Source organism: Chanodichthys erythropterus, chromosome 19 (genome assembly GCF_024489055.1).
Source record: "Chanodichthys erythropterus isolate Z2021 chromosome 19, ASM2448905v1, whole genome shotgun sequence".
Taxonomy (NCBI): domain Eukaryota; kingdom Metazoa; phylum Chordata; class Actinopteri; order Cypriniformes; family Xenocyprididae; genus Chanodichthys; species Chanodichthys erythropterus.
The window spans coordinates 627,501-655,494 of NC_090239.1; the positions used below are offsets into that span (position 1 = coordinate 627,501).

General features: G+C 37.0%; 1 protein-coding gene across 3 annotated transcripts in view; it reads right to left on the reverse strand.

Moving 5' to 3' along the window:
- The window catches only part of ctbp2l (C-terminal binding protein 2, like), a 49,661-nt gene extending 25,076 nt beyond the window's left edge, over positions 1 to 24,585 (reverse strand). For 2 of the 3 annotated variants that reach the window (XM_067369936.1, XM_067369939.1), the window contains exon 1: positions 24,302 to 24,585. The gene's annotated coding sequence lies outside the window, so the exon portion shown is untranslated. Of the gene's footprint in view, positions 1 to 20,314; positions 20,405 to 24,301 lie in introns of all 3 variants that reach the window. The other variant, XM_067369937.1, reaches the window with a different exon arrangement.
- Positions 24,586 to 27,994: the final 3,409 nt, after the last annotated feature.

Consider the following 27,994-nt stretch of genomic DNA (forward strand, 5'->3'; position numbering starts at 1 on the left):
ATCTTCTGAGAGCGCAAACTGTCCAGAGTGTAATGACACACACTGACCAGCAGAGGACAGTGAGACTCACATGACTCTACAGCAGAAGAGCAGATCTCAGGTCAAACTAAACTCAGACGTTCAGAACCACAGCTTCTGGGTGATCACAGCAGATCTGACTCTCTGCCGTTTCGCTTCAGGACACGTGAGGAACACGAGGATGTTCAGGAGCAAACACACATTCATTTGGAGAGACCGTGTGTCAGAAGAATAGTTGATGTGTGTGAATAATTTAAAAGGTCAAACCACCTGCAGACTGAAATCCTCTTCAGACCTCCAGAGTCTCATTTCACACGCAGAAAATGAGGAAATGGAGGAAGAAAGATGTGACTTCACCGTCAAATACTCAACATCTGATGTTCAGACACAGTGTTTGCACATTTATATTATATTATATTATATTATATTATATTATATTATATTATATTATATTATATTATATATCTTGGTAAATGCTGTAAAAGACTGTAGAATTAAACACAGGCTGCAAAAACAGAATGATGAAGAAAACAAGGTGAAGAGCTGCTGTGAGGCAAGCGAATGTGTGTGTGTGTGTGTGTGTGTGTGTGTGTGTGTGTGTGTGTGTGTGTCCCACTGCATTACACGCAGAATAAAAGTGCTGATCTCCTACAAAAGAGAGAGAAACAGTCATTCATCACTGATCCTGAAACAGCAGCGCCGAGTTATTAACTGAGAAACACAGACCTTGATAACCTGATTAACTGTTCAGAATCACTGAGGAAGATCATCATCATCATCATCACTGGGGTTCAGATCATAAAGATGAAGCGTGTCAGATCAATGTTTTCAGAATCACACTGGAAACGAACTGTGCCGCTGATAATGCTGTTAATTCAGCGCATAATTCAGAAAAACATGATGAAAGGAGCATAATTTGATCACTTACATCTACACTCTTTCACATTAAATGATATTTACTTACAGAAAGTGCATGTTAATCACTACAGGCAAATACAGCTGAGATTTGTGAATGAGCTGCAATATATAATGAGCCTCATTTACATAAAAGGAGGCGTGTCTGTGCTGGAAAGAATGACAGTTCCTTCATTTGAATATTCTCAGTGCTGCACAACATGAAGCTATTGAAGCTTGTCTGTGCGGTCTTCACTCAGTCAACAAAATTTCATTTTATAACAATTTTTTTTTATTATTTATTTTACTCTGTTTATTAATGTTTTTACTTTTTAGTTTTTAGTTTTTTGAGGATTTATCATATCTTTTAAATTTATATAAATACATTAAAAAATATTTTTAAAATAGGTTTTTATACAAAAACATCTTTTTATGTAAAATTCACTTTATAAAAGACCCACATCTGTAACTTTCATTCATGGGGATCACATGGATAATTTGACATGGTTTAGTGTGAGATTTTTGCCCATCTTTTGAAAAATGCAGTTTTAAAAGTAAAAAATGATCACTTTATCCAGCAGATGCTGCAGAGCTCCACTATTTGCTGTTTGACTGACTGAAAGACATCTTTACACAAGTAATTTCAGCTGATTCAGATCTAAATATTATCAAATCACAATTATGACAATTAAAATTACTTTTTGTCAAAGTTTAGTATTTTTTTTGTAATGAAAAAAAAAGAAAAGTTTTTCAATATTGTTACATTATGATGAGACCCGCTTAGAAAATGGACAAAACTTATATTTTTTCATTACAAAAAAAAATGCTAAACTTTGACAAAAAGTAGCTTTTATTGTCATAATTGTGATTTGATAATATTTAGATCTGAATCAGCTGAAAATACTTGTGTAAAGAGTCTTTCAGTCAGTCAAACAGCAAATAGTGGAGCTCTGCAGCATCTGCTGGATAAAGTGATCATTTTTTACTTTTAAAACTGCATTTTCCAAAAGATGGGCAAAAATCTCAAACTAAACCATGTCAAATTATCCATGTGATCCCCATGAAGTTACAAATTTGGGTCTTTTATAAAGTGAATTTGACATAAAAAGCTGTTTTTATATAAAAGCCTATTTTAAAAATATTTATTTATTTATTTATTTATATAAATTTAAAAAATATGATAAATCCTCCAAAAGCTGCACAAATATGAAGTAAAAACATTAATAAACAGAGTAAAATTACATTTGTTTTAAAAAACAATTATTTTGTTACAAAATTTCATGTTGTCTGGAGTCATCTATAAGGTGATTTCACTGTTGTCGTTACTGAACACACACACACACACACACACACACATAAGCTCATAACGTGACGCGTCTTTTTGTGGTTTTCAACAGTGGCCTCCGATTCAACTCCCAGAGGTCATGGGGTCAACACGCCTCTCACACACTGAACTCCCGTCACGGAGCGGGGTTTATTCTCCGGACTGAGTCATGGCATTCCCAGGATGTGTGTGTGTGTGTGTCAGAAAGAAATATTTTATAGTCAAAATTGTGGTTATAATTACAATTGAACTTGTTTCCTGTTTGAAGAATATTGCAGCATCAAAGTGTTTTTCCTGTTTATTACTCTATTAAAATCTGTGCTGCATAAAGTGTCACATCAATAACGGTGATTTCACACACACAGATTCCTTCTTTCACTGCCAACCCTAACGAGCAGCATCTCCTTGAACTGGGTCGTGACCTCTGAGAGGTCAAGGGTCATCCTTTGTCCCATCAGACACAGTGACTCTTACACTCCATCCTGAGAGAACACGCTTTATTACGCTCGAGTGAAGCATGCGGGACGTTTTTATAGGGCCGTCGCAGCTGAAATATCTCCCCGCGCAGCTTCTTTTAGCCAAATTTACAAGCCGGGAGATTGAAAACCCGTGCAGAGAGGAGGAGGGACGGAGCGGAAAACGAACGATTCCGCACGGCACCGCAGACGTGAAATATATAGATCCGAGAGCTGAGCGAACTCCACACATCACACGCGGCTGAATAACGGCAGTCGGAGGAAAATCAAGTGTCCCAACATTTTTATCTTGTCCTATTAAAGCGAACCCCCTCCTTCCCTTCTGCGGCACATAAAGCCGTCGTCCCGCGAGCTGATTTATCCACCCCGCCCAACTATCGCAACGCCTCCAATTAATTTTTTTGTTACCCGCGGTCTCTCCGGCCTGTAAATGTAATGAGACTGCAGAGGGAAACTGCTGAGCTCAGTTAATGCACACACACACACACACACACACACTAATAATAGAGAAGAAACAGAGCAGAGCTTCCAATGCAGAGACCAGAGTCACAGATTCATGATTCAGTACTGAACACACACACACACACACACACACACAAGAGTTTAACACAGAAAACACAGTTCGAATGACCTGTTTTTATTCTGTAGATAAACACAAAATGTTTAATGTGCTTCATGGAGAGATTTTGAGCCAGTTACACACACACACACACAAATACTGTACATATACACACGCATACACATCACACACACAAATATACTGTACATATACACACACACACACATCACACACACAAATATACTGTACATATACACACACACACACATCACACACACAAATATACTGTACATATACACACACACACACATCACACACACAAATATACTGTACATATACACACACACACACATCACACACACAAATATACTGTACATATACACACACACACACATCACACACACAAATATACTGTAAATATACACACACACACACACACACATCACACACACAAATATACTGTACATATACACACACACACACACACACATCACACACACAAATATACTGTACATATACACACACACACACACACATCACACACACAAATATACTGTACATATACACACACACACACACATCACACACACAAATATACTGTACATATACACACACACACACATCACACACACATATATACACGCACAAATAGAGGCTCATGACTGTCATGAAGAAACACGACACTATCGGTTTCTTTCGTCTCTGTGTTCATTAACCCCAAACGAGTACTGAGACTCGTTCGAGCGCAGCTGGATTTACTCGTTCATTTCCATGTTATTCATCACTGAAATCACATGCGGCGTATCGAAGCTCTCAGAGAAGCATTCGTAATAAATCCATTAAAAATATATAAATTAAAAATAAATCAATGCATCTTAGACACACACTCACAATAAGACGACACCGGAAACATTCAACATCAACTAAGTTTTAAACAGCCTCCCGTTGCCGCGGCGACAGCCTCCTGGTTGCTATGGCACCTGTCTGTGTGTGTCCTCACATCCTCTGTGAGGGCGAAGATCAAAGCTCAGCGGCTCTTTGAACGGGACACACATCATCATCATCATCATCATCATCATCATCATCATCTCTGTAATCAAGTGTAGAAACACCTTCAAAGGCTGACGGACTGACCAGAACCACTTTCTCTAAGAAATCAACCCGCTGTGCATGTTTAACATCACTGCATTATACTGTTTCACAGACACCATGTGCCATCTTTAATGAGGGACTCCCATTATACACTTTAAAAGGCAGATATATATTTTCATGTATAAAGATCTAATTAATTAATTAATTAATTAATTAATTAATATTATAAATGTGTGTGAAATATTATTTGGAAATTACTTTTTTTACTCACTACAGTACTGTACTGTTGGATTATTTATTTATTTAGATCAATTTATTCAATTCACTTTATTTTTATATATTTTTTTATTTTAATAAAACATTTATTAATTATAATAATTGTATATATTATTAGATATTTTATAAACATTTATATATTAATAATAATAATTTCATTTTATTAAAATCTTTAAATGTTACATTTATTAAAATAGTTTATTTATTTAGTTTAAATCTATATATTTATGTATTTATTCAAATCAAATCTTATTTATTTATATATATTTTTTATTTTAATCAAACTTAGTTTATTAATTTTATTGTATTATAGGCCTATATTTTTATTTATATTTTTTGTTATTGATATATAATGATCTAAAGGGGAAAACTATAAATATATACAATTATACTTTTTTTTAAATCGCATTTTATGTATTTTTTTTAAATCAAATGTATATGTATTTATTATTTATTTAAACAGTTAAAACATTTTATTATTTTATTACATTACATTATTTTATATATGTATACATTTACAATTTTATATATGCATATATTTATTATTTATTTAAATCATTTTATTTGTATGATCTTTAATTTATTAAATTTAAGTCTAATCATCTTATTTTATTATAGGCCTATATTTATTTTATTTATATATTTTCTATATATTTACTTTAATTTTTTGTTAAAGTAAATTGTATGTTTTATTACTTTAAATAATTATATACATTTATTTATTTATTTATTTATTTATTTATTTAAATCACATTTTATTATTTTTAATCAAGTTTATTTATTTATTTTATATATGTATATATTTATTAATTATTTAAATCAAATTGTAGTTATTTTTATGATTTTTATGTTAATCCAATTTAGTTAGTTAATTTTTTTAATTAATATTTTTTTTTTTTTAACACTAGTTTTCCCATGATTTTTTCATGATGCTCTCGGTGTTTAACAGTGGAAACCACATTTGTTATTGCTATGATCCGATGATCTGAAGAGGAGATGCTGTATAATAAATGATGTTCAAAGCTCATAAGAACTGAGCAGCTGTGTCTATTTCAATTAGAAATTCAATTAGCAGAAAAAACACCCGCATCAGTCACTCTCAACACGCCGTCACTGTGAAATACTCCTTCAACTCCAGTGATCAAATTAACACCACGATCATGATGGACGTCCCGTCAGTGAGTCCCTCAATCACACACTCGAGAGTCTCGCGTTCATAAACGCTCTCAGCTGACCGAACCACGAGAGATGAAAAACGCCAAGATGACCTGAAATCATTCCAATGTTCAAGTGCCGTGTAAAGGGAAGATGTGGAACGTCTTAAAGCAATGACAAATGATGCATTGAACACTTCAGTCCATCGAGCGGTTCAGCGGGTCAACGGAGCGACTGACCAATCAATTTAAATGCATTATAATATTTGCAGATTCCTTGTTACATCTGATTACATTAATGCATTAAACTTTCTAAAGGTATGATAAATATTATAATGTATGATAACTGTAATTACAATTGTTCATGAGATCATACGATGCATTAAAAGGTGAATAATTAATGCATTAAAAATATTTTTATAATGCATTTTATATATATTTATTTTTTAAGGAATATTACAATATTTTTAAGGAATATTACAATATTTCTTCCATGTTTTAATTTTAACAGTAAAACTTTGCCAAAAAATTTGTATTAAATCTTAAGTCCAGAAAAATTATAACTGATAACACAGAATTTCTGAAAGGATAAAACAAAGGATTAAAACTAAAAACAAAGGATAAAAATAAAATATATATTTTTTTTATGTATTTTTATTTTAAATAAAAAATAACAATAAATATAATATTTGTATTATTATTAAAAATATTTTTTGTTAAACTTAATACATTGTTGTCAAATAATTTCATAATTTCAATTAATTAGACATGATTTTTGATGACCAAAATTTAATATAACAATTAAAATAGAATCCAGAAAAATTAAAAGGGGGAAAAAATGGAATTTGGCAAAAAAAAAAAAAAAAAAAAAAAATCAAACAGATTTATAGTGCTCTTCCATCTACTTCAACAGCTCAGCATCACAGGAAGTCACAGTCAATAGAGGCACTTCCTGTCAAATAAACCGACACATGACGGATGGACAAACCCTGTCAGCTTCACAGGTGAGAACGACAACACATCATGAAGCCGTCCTTCATCTGAGTGAGCTGGTTCTGTGGGTTCGTCAGCGCAGGTTAATGAGACTCTTGATCGGGTCAGAGCAGGTTAATTACAGAAAGCTACACTGACAGACGGCCAAGCTGATATGCAGAGCAGAGAAAGACACCGCGCTCGCAATTACTGCACACGCCGAACCCGAGCACAGAAACAACATTTCCAGACGTGGCCGTTTGTGTGAGGACGCTTCATTCGCTCTGACAGACGCACCACAGATGTCTCCAGACGCTCATTTATTTGTCTTTATGGTTACAGGAGGCTGACATTTATCCATTTTTCATAAGCCGACTTCATCGTGCAACAAACAAATCAATTTCCCGGCAGTAGATTACAGAGCAAAGACAATATCAGCACACGGGACGTGCTTCGGCAGACCACAATTAACTGTGAAGAAGCTCTGAGAGACTCTGAGTGCGTCTATTTATGGTGACGGGCAGAACCCTCCAATCACAGCCACTCCACACACAACTTCTGACACCTGATTGGCCGATCTGTCGCATGCAACTAGTGGCATCTGAGATTTATCACTGAAAAACATCAGAATGCAGTATATCTGCAATGGAGACATTACAACATGCATATTTTACAAACCATAAACATGCAAATGATCAAGTTGAGATAGAGCGATTTATATTATATATTTTAAATAAATGCTGTTCTTTTGAACTTTCTATTAATCAAAGAATCTTGAAAAAAAACAAATGTTTTCAACTGATAATAATCAGAAATGTTTCTTGAGCAGCAAATCAGCATATTAGAATGATTTCTGAAGGATCATGTGACACTGAAGACTTAGATCATAGATCTAAAAGACCATTTACAGGCAATTTAACATAGAAAATGTGTTTTATAAAGCTTTTTAACAGTTAGAGGTTGAGCCAAAAACCTGGGACTAGTTCAACAAAGTTGATTTTTGAAATAATCTCCAATATTTAACGAATGATTCGATGGACAGTGGCGGTCATAGAAACAAAGTTGCTCAGGATGAGGAGTTCTACCATGTGACATGAATGTTGTGGCCTTGTGCGAAAAACCGCACGATACATGACCCTTTATGCACGTGAAAAACGCGAAGGCGCCTTCCGGTGACCGATTTCTTTCGAATTTCCCACAGGCCTCTAGGGCTGTGAGTCAAACAGGCCCAAGCGAGTTTCATTCCGTCGGCCAATGTTAACCTTGTCTGGTAGCTGCTCAAAATTCATTGTTATGACAGATTCAAAATTCAAACAGACATGTTTTTTGAGATACATCAATGTCCTCATAGACAATCATAGCACCTTGGACGAAGACCCTGCATGCCAATTTTCAAGTCATTTGGACTAACAGTGAAGTAGTTATAGCCTTTTTCATGTTTTTTCCCTGTTATAGCGCCACCAAGTGGCCAGTCACTGCATCCTTTTTCACACGACCACAGAATGAGCTCTTACACAGGTGTACCAAATGTGGTGAAAATATCTCATTCCGTTCACGAGTTATAGGCATTTTAGCTCCGCCCACTTCAAACATTTTGGCGTCCCTTAGAGACCGTGAATCGAAATTTCAACTTTTTTTTGATAACTATTGACAATCAGATTCTAGAGAATCTTGCTGAACTGGATTGATTTCGATCAGGTCAAAATCCTAGGACTAGTTCGCCAAAGTATGTTTTTCAAAAAAATCTGACGATATAAGACACTTCAGTCTAAAGGTTTAGGAGTTATGAGCGATTTCATACTTTTGACCGCTGTAGCGCCCCCGTCAGGCTGATCGGGGCGAGCCTTGGTGACGTTGTAGACGGTGTGAGTACTACCATCCCTCAAAGTTTCAAGTCTTTACGACTTACACTTTGGTCTGATCACTTTTAGGGGAGAATGCTGATCCTTGGAAAATTTAACAATTACAATAGAGTTTCAGCGCTTGAACCCCTAAAAAAATAACTTTCTATTGCATTGATTGTGTTTTAGGTTCTTGAGCATCAGTGGACACATACATTCAGTGTTGTGGGAAGGACAGACGGCTGTAATCGTGCGGGTCAGACACACACAGGGCGTCTTTGTGGCTCAGCGGCGGTTTCTGCCAGTATCTGGGGTTGAACAGAGGTTGTGGAGAACAAAATACAGGCAGCGAGGTTCAGATGAGACACTTGATCAAAGAAACGAGACACCTGACGCTCCAGAAACACAACCCTTGGACTTTCACCCGTAAACATCAGTAACACAAACCTCATCGATTCAAACAACCTCTTCTTTTCTCAAACTGGCCGATAGTTTTCAGTAATTCTGCTCTGTGTCTTAAGATCCTGAAACTTGGAAGCAACGGTTTGGAACTCAATGGAAGGCCTGATGGAGGCCAGCGCTCATGTGCGGATGGCTTGTTCACAGAAAGGATCGACAGCGCTCAGTTTGCGAACGGCGGCTCGTAAAGAGACCAGTAAACTTTTACACGCTTATATAATGAGATCCGTTAGGAGAGACCTGGAGGAAATCCAGAGATTTTCCCAATAAACCAGAGTGAAGGTTTCCATGCAGATGAACACACATCTGTTCAGTAGGGCTGGGACAGCATATTCATGCATCGCAATTCATGGATCGTTTCTGATATTTTTCAAATGCATCGCAAATCTGGTTTAGTTTAACAGCAGATGGCGCTCTAGTCTATTTTTTAACCGCATGCTCAAATGCTCACGAAGAAGAGCGCTCGTGCATTCAGCCGAGTCTGAGAATTTATTTGCACTTCAGAATGCTTTTATGACACGACATTAATGTAAACAGCACACTGCACACACCTTTTTGAACTTTATGAATGATTACTCTATTATTTTATAGAAGGTTGAAGTGGTGTGTGGATGGAATTGGAAGGAGCACACAGTGCCACCTGCTGTTGAAAACTAAGCTCAGAATCGCTTCGAGAGAGAATCGCGATACATACGTAAAATATCAGAATCGATCCAGAATAATTTCTCAATTCGCGATGCATTGATGTACTGTCCCAGTACTATTGCAAAATATACACTGAATACTGCACTCTAGTGGTCATCTGATCTACATGTTTTTCTGTTTGGCCGATAAATGTTGGAAGTGGGACTTTTATTTTGACCTCGCTGGGCTATCTAAGCTATAAATTCATGTTCAAATTATATTTTCATTTTTTAATGTATGTAAATATTATTATAATGCACATTTCAGCAAATGTAGTAGATCATCAGTGTATTTCACACATGTAGTAGTGAGACGAGTAACACCACCAGATGATAAATCACCAAGTTGTGTTGATCAACAGGAGATGATGTTCATGAAAACCATGTAGAAGCAGGAGAGACTGGCACATTTACATCACACTACTTCATTAAATCAAGCAGCAACGCCACACGTTCTGCTGAGATCTCACATAGAGGCTCTGATCCATCACTAACTCGCTCTATAAACCTTCACAAACTCTCAGAGTTTTTCCATCTTCACTCATAGTTTCTGAAATGAGAAACAGTCCTCTGATAACACAGCCAGATCTTTGGTGTTTTCCTACACCATTTCATTAGAATATTTTCCATCTTGGAATAATCACAGAATACTGCAGAACCGGAGCTCTGGAAAATACAGGCTTTCACCCAAAACAATGTACACAAATTTGTGATTTAAAATGCAATACAAAACAAAGCTGTGCTTGTTCATCTGTGCTCATTTTTGGGGGATGTATATTAATATGAATATAAAATAATGATTAATATAGTATTATTATTATTATTATTATTACTAAATAAAAATATTAAACAAGAAATACTACTATTGCAATAGTTCATTATCACAGTAAAATTGTTACAAAAATGTTTTTTAAATATACTACTATAAATTCTGCTAATAATAATAATAACAAAAAAATAATAGTTTACAGTACAACTGATTATGATGTGACTTTTGTAACTTTAGTTAGTGTGTAATGTTGCCGTTTGATCATAAACAACATCTGCAGAGTTACGACGCTCAAAGTTCAATGCAAAGGAGAGATTTTCTTTTACAGAAATCACTTTAAGGACTACAATGAGCTTCTTCCTGGGTTTGTGACATCACTAACCCTAAAATTTGCATAAACTCTGCCACCGAGAACACTCAACAAAGGGGGCGGGGCCATGTTGGGCTGCTTTAGAGAAGAGGAAGAGTTGTAGTAGTATTTCATTCGTCATTTTACGCCGGACTGCTTCACAAACGAGGGTCAATTCAACACAAAAGATGAACATGACGGCACATGCTAGTGGATGAGTTGAATCAACTCCACAGCAACTACATCAATTTATCCACTAACCATTCAGAAACGTCTAAAAGTTGTAACTTCTTCCTGAGTCTCTCCATCAGTGTCGACTCCGGTTTGAACAATGTAAGGCTGAACACTTTCCTCATTTTGTCTGCGTGAGATTCTCCAGCTTTGTTGTTGTTGAGCTGTTCAAGCTCCGCCCTCTTCTGGAAAGGGGGCGGGAGCAGCAGCTCATTTGCATTTAAAGGGACACACACGAAAACGGCGTGTTTTTGCTCACACCCAAAGATTTATTTATTAAAACACAGCCTTTGCCATTTGATAACTTGAGCTATATCAGGATTTTGATTAATAGCGCTGCACAAACACAATTCTACTTCAGGGTCTAAACCCCATGATTGTCTTTGAGTTGAGGTTATTTTTACCAAAGCATCTTGTCATTTCTTTCCCTCTCAGCCGCCCCGAGGATCTTCAACACGTCCACTTGACAACACAATCACAGTCTGAGGAACAAACGCATCCAAAAATCATCTGAAACTAATCAAAGCTCCAGGGAAACAGACTCAGGGTTTGTGCACTATAAGCGGAGCAGACGTGATGATGGAGGCGGAGGGTTTACATGTACATTCATCACCTGATGCATCGGAAGAACACAGGAACAGATGGCCTGGGTCCAGGTGGAGAGGAGGACGCTGGGTAATTTAATATCCCATTACACATGTCTGACACAAACTACAATCACAGAAGGTCCTGAACTGCGCAGAAACAGACACAGAGAGTCTTGAGTCTCTGTGATATTTACAAAACGTGTCTCATCACATAAATCTGTCAGTGTTTTTGTCTCGTTTTCCAGTACAAATACTGGATCTCAACATTCTAAAATCAGGACACATTTACTAGAGATGCATAAAAAGTCTTGTTTTCAGAAAATCTGATCAAAATTTGAGTGAGAACAAGAAAAATCGGTATCACTTTACAATAAGGTTTCATAATAAACCACTTTGAACAATGAACAATGTTTCTGCAGCATCTTAGCAGTTGTGGACTAATCGAATCTCAATACCGGCAGCACAACAAATGCAATTTGTATTTGTTAACATTAGTTAATGCACTGTGAGTTACCATAAACTGTATTTTTATTAACTAACATTCACAAAGGTGAATAAATACGGTAACAAATGTATTATTTATTTCATGTTAGTTCATATATTAACTAATGCTAACAAATGAGACCTTATTGTAAAGTGTTACCAGTTAAGTTGTTGTTTCTGACTCCACTAGCAGATGATCTGTTCTTGTTTTTAGCACAAACTCACTATATTTTGAACAATTTCTCAGAAAACACGACTTTTTATCTTCTGTCATTTTGTATCTCTAACAAATGTGTCTTGATTTAAGAATGTTTCGATGTTTATACTGGAAAACGAGACGAAAACACTGAGGAAGAACGTCACGTTTTGCAGTGCATGTAAATTACACTCTGAAAAATGCTGGGTTAAAAACAGTGATTGAGTTGTTTTAACCCAGTGGTTGGGTTAAATGTTTGCCCAACCTGCTGGGTAGTTTTATTTAACTCAACTATTGTTTAGAAATAACTGTATTGCTTGATTAAAATGAACCCAAAGTATGTTGGAAATTAAACAATAGTTGAGTTAAAACTACCCAGCAGGTCGGGTCAAACATTTAACCCATCCGCTGGGTCAAAACAACCCAGTCACTGGGTTTCTCCATTTTTAACCCAAATTTTTAACCCAGCATTTTTTAGAGCGTATGTTTATTAAAATCATCCGATTTTACTTCTTTAAAAAGATGCATTTCCAAGTGATATTCAATGAAAAAAGGTACACTCCAAAAAATGCTGGGTTAAAAATCAACCCAAGTTGGGTTAAGTATAGACAAACACAGCAATTGGGTTGTTTTAACACAGCGTTGGGTTAAAAGCTTATTTAACTCAATTATTGTTTAAAAATTACTATATGTCTGGATCAAAATGAACCCAAAACATTTATTAAAAAGCAATTTATTAAATGTTTTTCCTTTAATTATTATTCAATACATTTATGTTTAATAAATTATCATTATTAATATTAATAAACGTTTATTTCCAACATATTTTGGGTTCATTTTAAGTGAGAAATACAGTAACTTTTAAATAATAGTTGAGTTAAATAAAACTACCCAGCAGGTTAGGGAAACATTTAACCCAATCACTGGGTCAAAACAAGTAGTTAAATTCGCTGAGTTAAAACAACCCATCTGCTGGGTTAAAACAACCCATCTGCTAATTAAAACAACCCATCTGCTTGGTTAAAACAACCCAATTGCTGGGTCAAAACAACCCATTCGCTGAGTTAAAACAACCCATTCGCTGAGTTAAAACAACCCATCTGCTGGGTCAAAACAACCTAATTGCTGGGTCTAAACAACCCATTCGCTGAGTTAAAACAACCCATCTGCTGGGTTAAAACAACCCAATTGCTTGGTCAAAACAACCCATTCGCTGGGTCAAAACAACCCAATTGCTAGGTCAAAACAACCCATTCGCTGAGTCAAAACAACCCAATTACTGGGTCAAAACAACCCATTCGCTGAGATAAAAACAACCTAACTGCTGGGTCAAAACAACCCATTCGCTCAGTTAAAAACAACCCATCTGCTGGGTCAAAACAACCCAATTGCTGGGTCAAAACAACCCATTCGCTGAGTTAAAAACAACCTAACTGCTGGGTCAAAACAACCCATTCGCTGAGTTAAAACAACCCATCTGCTGGGTCAAAACAACCCAATTGCTGGGTTAAAACAACCCATTTGCCGAGTTAAAAACAACCTAACTGCTGGGTCAAAACAACCCAATTGCTGGGTCAAAACAACCCATTCACTGAGTCAAAACAACCCAATTGCTGAGTTTGTCCATTTTCAACCCAACCTGGGTTGTTTTTAACCCAACATTTTTAGAGTGTAGGATGTTGAAAAGTCGTTTCAGATGTTTGATGAAACATTTTTAACAAAGACAAACATTTCTGTGTTTGAATAACAAGCATTTGAATCATTAAAGCAAACTGAGAAAGTAAAAAGGCTCATGTTGATGTGAATGTCCTGATGACAAGTCAAGTTATAGTTACACATTAAAGTTACAGATTAACCATCACCGAGAGTAAACCTGAACAAACACCTGACACCGAGTAAACACACTGTGAGTCAAACCATTACTGTATTAGTGACACAACCAAACACGGAGCCTAACCAGTTAATATTTACCCAGAGAGACTATAAATCATTATCCAGAACACGTCTGACACTATTACAGCATAAAGATTCAATCCAAACCACTGCAGGACAAACTCTGCCAACGATTCATTATTCATGAGCATCTCTATTCCTTCAGCGTTCGGATAGTTAAAGCACTTCCTCCAGAGAGACACGCAAAAATAATGTGCAATTTAGGCCGACATCATTTCACAGAGGTCAGCGTGAAGCTCAGCTCAGTTCTTAGAGAAATCACAGGCTTTATGGAAAATTATTACATAAAAGATTCACTCAAGACTACAATCACAGCTCTTTCCCCACGCACATAAATATACAGCGGTCAGTGCTATTTTAAGACTCTTTGTGAGTGTGTGAGTGTGTGTATCTGGCACTGTTGTATAATAAATACAGCATTCATGGCAGTTTCTGGAATAATCTACATGATCAGGAATGGTCATAAATTCTGGATGAATCGGGGAGCTGCTCGGATCGTCACACACTTAACAAAAGCAACAAAAGCAGCGTTTGTGCATTCAGACATCTTCAGACTTTCGGCCCAAAGACGACGAGGCTCCGGAAGAGGAAGAGAATGAGGCGCTTTTATGCGACAGGAGACGCATTCGCACAGGCAAAGTGACATTTACAGTTTTTTCCAATTGCTAACACACAATTTTTCAAACTAGTCTGGTTTTATCAAAACACTTAACACAATTCACAAAACCACACACCCAAACTGCAAAATACCTCATATATCCTGCAAAATGAAGCACTGCAACCGAAACTACACAGAGCATTATCAAAATCAAACTTTTGCATGAAATGGCACACACTTCATTCATATTACCAGATTTTTGCCTAACCACCTACACACTGTTGGGCATAATGAAAAGCACCCCCATCTTTAGTATGCTTTGCCATAATACTAAAATATGTATCAGATTGTTCACATGCACAGAAATATTTGCAGATACACACACATGCTGTTGCAACATTTTTATTTTTTTTCCTTCACTACAGTAAACAAGTCAGTACAACATAAGCACAGCAGATATATTTACATGGGACTGAACAAAAATATTCTTACAAAAAAAGTAAACTGAAAAAGAAAATTTCTGAAAAAAAAAATATATTACAGTAAAAAAAAACAAACAAAAAAAAAAGGCAAGAAAAATAATTAGGCAGCATCTTGCCGCACAGCCGGGTCTGGCCACAACGCCTCGTCAACATCACAGGCAATATCTTCCCTTGCCAGACATCGAGGGAAGAAGCGCCTTGAGTGCCTTATCCATCCCTGAATTGCACCCAATCTCATCACATGCCTCTTCCATGGCCTGCACAAGAGGCATGCGCACAAAGGGCTGCCGGTCGTATACCTTCCACCGCCATGCCGAAAAGAATTCTTCTATGGGGTTCAGAAATGGTGAGTATGGTGGGAGGTATTGCACGAGAAATGTTGGGTGGTCAGCAAACCAGTTTTGGACTGGGGCTGCACGATGAAAGCTCACGTTGTCCCATACTACAACGTACCGGTTTCTTTGATGGTCTGCATCATTCATACGCTCTGGTGGTATGAGAATGTTGTGAAGTCTGTCCAGAAATGTGAGAATATGGGCTGTGTTGTATGGTCCAAGTTTGGCATGACGGTGGAGGACACCATGCATATTGGAGATGGCAGCGCACATTGTGATGTTCCCACCACGCTGGCCAGGAACATCTATAATGGCTCTGTGGCCAATGAGGTTTCTCCCTCTTCTTCTGGTCTTTGCTAGGTTGAACCCAGCCTCATCTATAAAGATGAACTCATGTGGGATTGCATGAGCATCCATTTCCAGTACTCCCTGAAAACAAAGAACAAAAATCACTCAATATGGTGTTATCCAGTACACTGGGAAACAATGTTGTGTGTAGTGTACTGCAGTCAATATAGTACTTACATCCACATATGCTCGTCTGAACTCTTTGTTTCTTTGAGAGTTTCTCTCAAACGGCACCTTATAAAGTTGTTTCATTCTGATTTGGTTTCGCTTGAGAATGGGAGCCAATGTGGACAGACTAACTCGTTGAATGTTGTTGAATAAGGTGTTGTCTTGGATGATGTGGCTTTGAATTTCTCGTAATCTGATTTCATTATTTTCCAAAACCAAGTTTACAATGGCAGCTTCCTGTACCCCGGTGAACATTTGGCCCCTTCCTCCACCATGGTGTCGTCTCTCAGTCCTTTAGAAAAAATAAAATAAAAATATATATAGGGCTTGGACAATGCAGCCTAAATATTTTCCCCCACAGTAGAGTACATTGTACAGGAAACTTGTACAGTTCATGAATGGCTGATGTCATACACTAAGTAAACAGGTGTCACCCAACTGATACACTATGACATGGGGTATACTACATGTGTACTACATGAAATTTTGGTTACATACCTGTTCTCCAGTCTAAAGGTCCGGATGACAGAGGCGACAGTAAAACGGCTCAAGTTTGGCTGCACTCTCTGTCCAGCCTCACGCATTGTCAACCCATGGTTGATGACATGATCTACTAAGGTTGCTCTGATTTCATTTGAAAGTGTTTGTCTTCTTTGGCCATGAACTCCTCTACCTGCTCTACCCCTACCTCTCACTCTTCCTCCCCCTCTTATTCTCAACCTCCCTCTTCCTCTTCCTCTTCCTCTCTCTGCAATGTCTTCCATTGTTGTTGTAAAAAAAAAGGTTCTCACCTGTGGTCTTTTCATAGTGCTTACATCCTGATTGAAGTGTTAACAATTAACCACTGAGGTGTTTGGCCAGGTGGCACATGTAATTGGCCAATTAGCTCATGTAGTGTCATTTTGAATGGCAGTGTTTTGAAATGGCAAACATGTGACTTTATGTCAGATTGTTGTGTCTTATGCAGAGAACTGTATTTAGTGAATTTAAAAAGTGCTATTTTGAAATGCAAAATGTGTGTAAAACAGAAAAGGTGTTTAGACTTTTGGAGACTTGAGAAGAAGTTTTGCTCTCTGTGTGTCAGTTTAAATAATTGTGCTGTGCATGTCATTTTAGTGTGTTAGCAATTGGAAAAAACTGTAAACAGTCAGGAGTCATTTGCCACACTGCAATTTAAAGCCATCACAAACACATATTCCTGCAGACCTTTGTAAATGTCAGGTGCCGTGATGCCGGATGGATGATGCTTCCCTGAAAACTTTGCCGAGCAAAATGAAGGAGTCTTTGCATATTCATGAGCGCCGCTGCATCTTTTCCCTGAATGCCGGATTTACGCGTCACTATCATTCCCTTCAAAACCTCTCGAAAAGATCATGATCGCATGTCAATCCTACTTAAAGAAAACAGAGTTGTGCAAAATTCAGAAATTAAAAATTGGCTTCATAAGTGTGAATTTGAACTGAATTTGCCACGTTGTGAAGTTGTGAACCAATGCAAAGTAATTCAACACAAAAGAAATCGCTTCTGTGATCCTCCAGCCTGGGACACAAAAGTGTATTTGGGTCAATGACGTGACGGGTCATTTTTTTTTGTCCAAAGGCATTAATATTAATAAAAAGCAAAGATATGACATCCAAAGAAGTACAACTAGATCTCTTTCATTGAATCCAAAAGGTTTTAATTATATTTTTCAACATATAAAGGCATTTTAAAGATTTTGAAGTGTCAAAAGGTCATTCGGTTTAACTGGACTCCAATACAGCCATTTCATTTGTGATTAAAATATCATAAAATGTAATAAATGTGTATTTTTTTTTGATTCTGGCATGATTTTATAACATCATATATCAACATAGTGCAAAATGATATTAAAATTATGTGTAGAAGTCGTTGCTTTGATATGAGAAAGAATGTCCGGAAAAATGAATTTCATTGATGTCATTCGGAGTAACCGATATAAAGGGACCATTATGGATCAAGTCATGTGGTCAATATCATGTGACAGGATGTGACATCATTCAGACACCTGCACAGGACCACATGGTCATGAAGCAAAGTAACTAACTCTCTCTGAACTATTTGATAAATTCATGTTTTCTCTTGATCATACGCATGTCCCGAAACATCAACCGCTATAAAACATGGAAAATGTTGTAAACTTGTACTAAATATAAAATGTTTGATTGTCCTTTTGCTAGCTAGATATCAGCCTGTTAGCATTGATTGAAAATATCGTCATTTGGTAAAATTAAAAGTGTCATTCGGTAAAACCGAAATTTTGGTTAAACTGATCTTGTAAAAAAAATGACAAAAGCAGTGTTAATTGATTATAAAAACCACAATCTCATGGATAACAAAAAACTTCAAAATTATTAATTACATATCCATTATGTTTTTTTACACCATCAAAAACCTTATTCGTCAATGACCCATTTACAGTATTAAATATAATTAAACACCACCATTCAAAAGTTTAGGGTCAGTAATGTTTTTGAAAGTCTCTTCTGCTCACAAAAGCTGAATTTATTTGATCAAAAATACAGCAAAAATTGTGAAATACTATTCTAATGTAAATCAGCTGTTTTCTATGTGAATATATAGTAAAGTGTAATTTATTCCTGTGATTTTCAGCATCATTACTCCAGTCTTCAGTGTCACATGATCCTTCAGAAATCATTTGCTGCTCAAGAAACATTTATGATTATTATCAGTGTTGAAAACAGCTGTGGAAACTGATACATTTTGTTTTTCAGGATTTTCTGATGAAAAGTTCAAAAGAACAGCATTTATTTGAAATAGAATCAAATTAAAAAACTATAAATGTCACTTTTGAAAAATTGAATGAATCAAACTTGATGAATAAAAGTATTCATTTCTTTCAAAAAAGTTATCTAAACGCCTCCAAACCTTTGAACTGTAGTGTATCGAATGAATAAATAATAAGGAATATATAAAGTAGGATTAATCACGATTAATCGCATACAAAATAAAAGTTTGAGTTTGCATAATATAGATATTACCATCATACTATGTTCAACAAATGATAGTATTACTATAGTGCATTCACAAAAAACAATGGTATTATCAGAGTACAAGTCAAAAAATTGGCCGCCCCATCACAGCTGCAGATCATCTCAGTGTGTGTGTGTGTGTGTGTGTCCACCCCTCCACTCTCTCTGCGTCTAACAGGCGTTTAATAACAATGGCGGACTGACTCTCAGCAGTAATGCTCCGTCTCTCTTTGCTTCCCTGCCGTGTGCAGATGGTTCATTGTCTTCAGTTTCCAAAAACATTCCCGATCCAACAGGACACAAAGTCCAGCTGCCCTGCCGTCCTCTCACATGACTCGCTCCTCTCTTGCTGCTAAGCGTCTGATATTTCGAGAATCGCTGTGTTCAAAATCACAAACTGTATAGCAGGAGCTACATTTGGTTTGAAACGTACTTTGTTGACATGAAAAAAGTATGAATGAAATCAAACTACTTGACTCACGTACTGTTCTTCGCCTACTATATAGCACAGAAGTATGTGTATTTGGATGCATGGCAGATTTCAATCAGGTTTGTTTCTACACAATATTTTTGTCGGTTACGATGCCAGATTATGCTATTCTGACTCCTAAATTCTTCAAGAAGCATGTTTTCTGTTCCAGTTCCAGGTGCGTTTGATGACTTAAAAAGTAAAGCTCCAGCACACCTCTCCGCACAGCAGAATCAGGTGGAGCTGTTCTCTCTCAGGTCCTGTTCGTTAATTCTCAACACTCATTACAAACTCATCTACTCCTCAACAATCACTTTATCTGTCATTTGCGGTTTGATCTGACTATATGCCGGAGTTAACGGAGGCGTTTCAACAGATACGGTTCAGCGGCCACGTCCTCGTTGTCGCAGCGAGGCGCTCTTATGTTCCCGCACAGGGAGTGAAGGGTCGCCATCTGTCCGTGTGTGTGTGTGTGTGTGACTCTCAGCTGAGATCCGAGCCAATCAGATCTCCTGGAATCGACAAACAAACTATCATTAAGAGCTTATAAAGCTGGAGAGAATATGTGAGACGGAGCTCGTAAACACCTGATAATTCCCCGAGAGGATCATCGCAGACTGTGAACACATTCAGTGTTGTTCGGACACAAATCCTTCAGGCCTCCGACTTCAGCTGTTCTGTGAGTTTTTGCAGGGAGATCGAAACAGAGAAACATTCAGATGGAGGAATCCAAACACACACACACACACACACACACACACGAAGGCCAGAAACATGCTGTTCATAAGCTTCATACTTAAAGGAATAGTCCACCCAAAAATAAAAATTTGCTGTATGCAAAGATATTCTGAAGAATTTTGGTAACCGCATAGGTGTACTATGCCTTTAAGCTCAAAACGTACTGTACACAAGTACATGAACACAAAAATTGGTACATGAACTCACATTTTGGAATGCAATAATGCATGAAATTGTCTTCAGAATGCAACAAAAGCAAAGTACCTTCCAAGAAAACCCGGCTCACTCGATGGCCATATTTCACTCATGCAAAACAAACATCTACTCGAATGGGGAAATACTGAAATCTCAAAAACAAGCGACAAGATGACCACTTAGCAATTGGGAAGACGGGATTTATTCCGCCATATTGCACATTGTAGTTTCTCTAATGGTCTTGGTAAATTTACAGTCTTTAACAAATTCACTTTTGTAGACATTAGTCATGCTAATGGCAAAAAGTGTCCCAATCACCCTGAATTCACCCTACTTACACATTTAGGCCAGAAAAATACTTGCTGTTACTTCTCAGAAAGATTTTCTTTAAACTGTTGTTTTGTCATGACAGAAGTACACTGCAAAAAAAAAAAAAAGTCTGGTTTTCCAGCACAAATATTAGGTATGCGCTGATATGAAAATTTTGGCCGATACTTATAATTGATAATTCTTTATATTTAAAATTCGATAACAGATATATTGTCGGATTATTCTAAATAAAAGCAAAAACAAAAGTCTTACCATTGAAATCCATGTCCTAAGCACACAATGTTCTCATTATAATATTTTGTAGCTTATATGACAGATTTGCACTGTACTTAACTGTATTTTCCTTTTTGAAGTGATTTTTTAATCATATTTCAAGCAATTAAAAACATCATGGTGGACAGTGCGCATCTGAAGGAAATAATCCATTATTTTTCAGCTTTAATATATCGGCCATATTCTTTTATTGTGCCGATAACGATAGTATTAAAAATGAACATACAGTATATCGGCCGATACGATATGGTGGCCGATATATCGTGTATATCTAAACATTCTTAAATAAAATTCATTGGGAAAACAAGATTATTTTTTTGACCCCATTCACAGACACTTTTTCTAGTTTTAAAGCAAAAACTTGCATAATTTTGATTTTTTCAGAAAACAAGACTTTCACTTCTTCAGTAAATCCCTCATGATTTAAGAATGTCTGTACTGGAAAACCAGACAAAAATACTGAGGAAGAACATCATTTTTTGCAACGCAGGAAACTGAAACTCTAGCCAATGCATGCTTTAGTTCCCCTTTAAACAACGGTTGAAATGCAATCCTAAAATGCATTCCGAGACCTTTTAAAATGCATAAACACACACACGAGCTAGAAGTGTTCACATGCTCTGTAGAGTATGTTTTGTATGTTATATATAAAGTGTATATTCCCTCCTGCCATTTACAGTGACTGAATGAGCAGATTCTGGTCAGTTGTTCATGCACAACCAGTCATAAAGTCATTTCCAGACCCTTCGCTCTCTCTGTTCCTCTGTGGTGGAATGAGCTTCTACTCTCTGAGAACTGATGAGACCATCACAACTATCAAGAAGCAGCTGAAGATATGAGCACTTAAAGGGTTAGTTCACCCAAAAATAAAATTACTCATCTTCATGTCGTTCCAAACGCAGCATGTTCGAGTTTCCGGAAGAGGTTTGTTCTCATGCATCAAGCAGATTCGGTTGAGCTTCTGTTTATGTAAGCTGATCAATGTTTATATGTGAGTAAAAGCCTAAATTAAAGCTGTTCATCATAAAAATTAAAATTAAAATTTGGACTAAACTGCTTAATTCATATGGATTCGTTTTATGATCTTTGATTATGAACTTTTTGAAACGTCAAAGTTGCAATTGCATAGACTGGTTATGGAGGGACAAAAAGCTCTCAGATGTAATATAAAAAAATCTTAATCTTAATGAACACAACATAATTAAATCATTAATTGCAATTACCTGACAATTAATCGTGAGCACAACGACAGGCCTAAACAAACATAAAGATCGTTACTAGAACTCCTATTTATATACATTAAGTTCTTTCTTTTCTTCTCAGCATTAATCTAGTTTATGCTTCAATCTTGCCATTGAATATTGTGACAAACTGCTCATGATGTTTCTCACTCGTAACTCACTTTGGATAAAAGCGTCTGCTAACTGAATAAATGCACTGCAGTGCTGATCTCAGATCAGGCCTCTGTTTGCGCTGATCGTCCTCAATTACAACACACGCAGGAACCCGTCCTGCAAAAGCACAGCTTTAACCTTGAGACTGATCTAAAGTCCTGAATAAAAGAGCAGACGCACCGACAGCCACACAAAAGCCTGAAGGATGAAATCATCGAACACACTTCTTCTTCTCCAGCTGTAGATATGAAGCATTTCCATTTCACTTAACACTGCTTTCATACAGAGATTTCTCCTTTACATGCCAGAGAGACTCTCTTTCTTTACGCCGGTATAAAAGGCTTTTGTCGTTTGCCTTTGAGACACCCTTGGAAGATTATGTGAATGCAGATTCTTGAGTCCATCATTAATAGGAGTTAAATTAGAGATGGATTATGTTTGAAGCTGTAATTGCGGTTGTACAGCAGAGCTGTTTTTAAAGAGGACACGATTCTGATCAAACTAATACAGAATATCTACAGCACAATCTGGATGGCGTTCGATTCCTGAGCGATGATGTTTAAGTTAAAGTTTATAATGCAGAAGTTTTTACTAGTATTGACAGGAGATGTGCATTCATTTATTATGAATTTATGTGACTTTCATGACATTTCCTCGTTTGTGATTACTCAAATTCAAAATTATTGCAAACGAGTCCTTTCTTCACTAGAACTGATTCATTTAAAAGAATCACTCCGAATGATTCACTCACAAATCAGACCGTTCCATTCCAACCTCTTCAGCCAATAACAGCCTTTTTTAGACTTTCTTGAAGAAGTTCACTTGTGTGTGTTTTTTTGTACTAGAATTCACTAGAAAACTAAGCATTTGAGCAGAACCCTTGAGATCAAAAATGTTTTTACATTCGTTCATTTAGCAGATGCTTTGATCCAAAGCGACTTACAAGTTTTAGCTGAAACACAGAATGACCTCAAATCTAATTCAGTGTGAAATTCATTTACGCTCCTTTAATTGTTCATGTTGTTCACACCTGTTCAGCCTTAAATTCCTCAACAAAAAAGCACAAACATCTGAAAACTGACATCTGATAATCAAATATCATTATAATTTCTAAATATTCACAGTATATGGTTAACCACTATCATCATCATCATCATCACTGTTAATGTTCACAATGTGATTCAACAAGAAGCCAAATACTGAACATCTGAATAGAAGTTATAATTGATAATTACCAGCAATACCATGATAATCTGATACTGTGGTGCTGAATTATCACCATTTTTATACAGGCCTATATAGGAAAAACATGGCATTATCATTACGCATAGCCTATTCAAAAAGAAAACTATGGTATTACTTTTTGCCACTTTTTTTTGTTAGTGACAATTGCAAAAATGAATCAAACATCCTTTACAGTAATATAGTATGAAAAAGCTACATTTCAGATGTGAATTAACATTAAACTTCTCAAATCTCCTTTATTATCCTCTCTCTATGCATCTATCTGCATGTGCATGTGTGTGTAATATGTGTGTGTGTATATATATATATATATATATATATATATAAGCACGTAAATCCAGATCAGAGCAGTGTGACTCGATCAATCGCGTTCAGACCCGTCCAGTCTCAGTCTCTCACCGTTAATGGCTGATGTCAGTCAGCTGCGGGTTCATGAGCTCATCTTCCTCCAGGATCTGCGTCCAGCTCACAAACCTTCAAACAGCGCCGAGAAACTTCATCATCATCGGGAGAAAAATCCAAACCGAACCGAACCGGTTCCGGTAACCGGACCGACCGCCGCGGATTCCGCGTGTATGTGCGCGCGCCACAGGAGGAGGAAACGCGCGAGTGTTTGTGTTCCGCTCTTCTTCTCCTGCTCTTCCTCACTCTCGCTTTCACCTCACACACACACACACACACACACACACTGTTCTTCATCAAGGCGGGGTCTCGAGTCGCCCAAACCAATGACATAACACGCCACCCACCTCTCTCTCACACACACACACACAACACACACACACACACACACACTTGGTAAAGATGTCATCAATACAGTTTAAGAAAAGCTGAAAACCGTGTAAACAGAGTAAAATATCACTATAGGCAAACTTATAAGACTTTGAATAGTTGTAATAATGTCAGCTGTTGTTCCAACGTGGAAAAATTATTTCTAAATCAACATTAACATTTTTATATATTTTTGAAACTGTATGAAATTGAAACAATGTTGTGATATCATTGTTGATTTGATTTGCAAAAACTGACCTGAGGACACAATTATACACGCACACACACACACACACACACATATACACACATACACACATATACACAAACTCACACACTAACACACTTATATACACACTCACACACACACTCTCTCTCACACACATATACACACACACACACACTTTCTCTCACACACATATACACACACACACACACACACACTTGTTTTTGTGAAATGTGGGGACATTCCATAGGCGTAATGGTTTTTATACTGTACAAACCGTATTTTCTATCCCCCTACACTACCCCTATCCCTAAACCTAACCCTCACAGGAAACTGTGCACACTTTTACTTTCTCACAAAAACTCATTCTGTGTGATTTATAAGCCTTTTGAAAAGTGGGGACATGCTGAATGTCCTCATATTTCACCTCTTTTTGTAATACCCATGTCATACCCATGTCATTATACACATTTGTGTCCTGATATTTCACAAAAACAAGTACATATATACTCACATACTAACACACACACACACACACCTATTCACAAACTCACATACTAACACACACACACACACACACACAGACTCACACTCTCTCTCTCTCACACACACACACATACACAAACCCACACACATATACACACATACACACACACAAACACACCTATTCACAAACTCACATACTAACACACACACACACACAGACTCACACTCTCTCTCTCACACACACACACATACACAAACTCACACATATATACACACATACACACACACAAACACACCTATTCACAAACTCACATACTAACACACACACACACACAGACTCACACTCTCTCTCTCACACACACACACATACACAAACCCACACACATATACACACATACACACACACAAACACACCTATACACAAACTCACACACTAACACACACACACACACAGACTCACACTCTCTCTCTCTCACACACACATACACAAACCCACACACATATACACACATACACACACACAAACACACATATATACACACTCACTCACATACTAACACATATATATACACACTCACACACACAAACACTCATACACACATACACAAACTCACACACTAACACATATATATACACACTCACACACACAAACACTCATACACACATACACAAACTCACACACTAACACATATATATACACACTCACATACACAAACTCACACACATATACATACATACACACACACAAACACATCTATTCACAAACTCACATACTAACACACATATATACACACTCACACACATATACACACATACACACATACACACACACACACAAACACACCTATACACACACAAACACACCTATACACAAACTCACATACTAACACACACACACACACAGACTCACACTCTCTCTCTCTCACACACACATACACAAACCCACACACATATACACACATACACACACACAAACACACATATATACACACTCACTCACATACTAACACATATATATACACACTCACACACACAAACACTCATACACACATACACAAACTCACACACTAACACATATATATACACACTCACACACACAAACACTCATACACACATACACAAACTCACACACATATACATACATACACACACACAAACACATCTATTCACAAACTCACATACTAACACACATATATACACACTCACACACATATACACACATACACACACACAAACACACCTATACACAAACTCACATACTAACACACATATATACACACACACACACACACAGACTCACACTCTCTCTCACACACACACACATACACAAACTCACACACATATACACACATACACACATCTATTCACAAACTCACATACTAACACACACACACACACACACACACACACAGACTCACACTCTCTCTCACACACACACACATACACAAACTCACACACATATACATACATACACACACACAAACACATCTATTCACAAACTCACATACTAACACACACACACAGACTCACACTCTCTCTCTCTCACACACACATACACAAACCCACACACATATACACACATACACACACACAAACACACCTATTCACAAACTCACATACTAACACACATATATACACACTCACACACATATACACACATACACACACACAAACACACCTATACACAAACTCACATACTAACACACATATATACACACACACACACACACAGACTCACACTCTCTCTCACACACACACACATACACAAACTCACACACATATACACACATACACACACACAAACACATCTATTCACAAACTCACATACTAACACACACACACACACACAGACTCACACTCTCTCTCACACACACACACATACACAAACCCACACACATATACACACATACACACACACAAACACACCTATACACAAACTCACATACTAACACACATATATACACACTCACACACATATACACACATACACACACAAACACACCTATACACAAACTCACATACTAACACACACACACAGACTCACACTCTCTCTCACAAACACACATATACACAAACTCACACACATATACACACATACACACATCTATTCACAAACTCACATACTAACACACACACACACACACACACACAGACTCACACTCTCTCTCACACACACACACATACACAAACCCACACACATATACACACATACACACACACAAACACACCTATACACAAACTCACATACTAACACACATATATACACACTCACACACATATACACACACACACACACACACACACACAAACACACATATACACAAACTCACACACTAACACATATATACACACACACTCACACTCTCTCTCACACACATATACACAAACTCACACACATATATACACACACACTCACACTCTCTCTCACACACATATACACAAACTCACACACATATATACACACACACTCACACTCTCTCTCACACACACATACACACACACAAACACACCTATACACAAACTCACATACTAACACACACACACAGACTCACACTCTCTCTCTCACAAACACACAAACACACCTATTCACAAACTCACATACTAACAAA